We start from the raw sequence: 307 nt of genomic DNA, 5'->3' as shown, positions 1-307 counted from the left end.
ACGTCTACTGGTCTTTTTCGTTGAGTTTCTGTTTTCACATTGGGAGAGTTAGAGTTAAGCTGGTACTCAATGTGCAGCCATCTTGAAAAAAAATAACATATAGATGGTTATATTTATGAATAGTTTAAAGCCTCTTCCATTTTTCCAGCCTTTTGTTTTTTTGTGTCAATATACTCCATCAGTGTTTCATTTATTTTAAGCAGGTCTGTGTGCAGTTGTCTCATATCTTCCTGTAGGTTACTGGAAGTCTTGTCTGGAGGTTGCATTGCTTTTTGCTGAACAGCTGCAGAATTTTCCCCAGTCAGTG

Source organism: Protopterus annectens, chromosome 6.part0, assembly GCF_019279795.1.
Source record: "Protopterus annectens isolate FY-2018-M chromosome 6.part0, PAN1.0, whole genome shotgun sequence".
Lineage (NCBI taxonomy): Eukaryota > Metazoa > Chordata > Ceratodontiformes > Protopteridae > Protopterus > Protopterus annectens.
Note: the sequence above shows the minus strand (reverse complement) of the source record.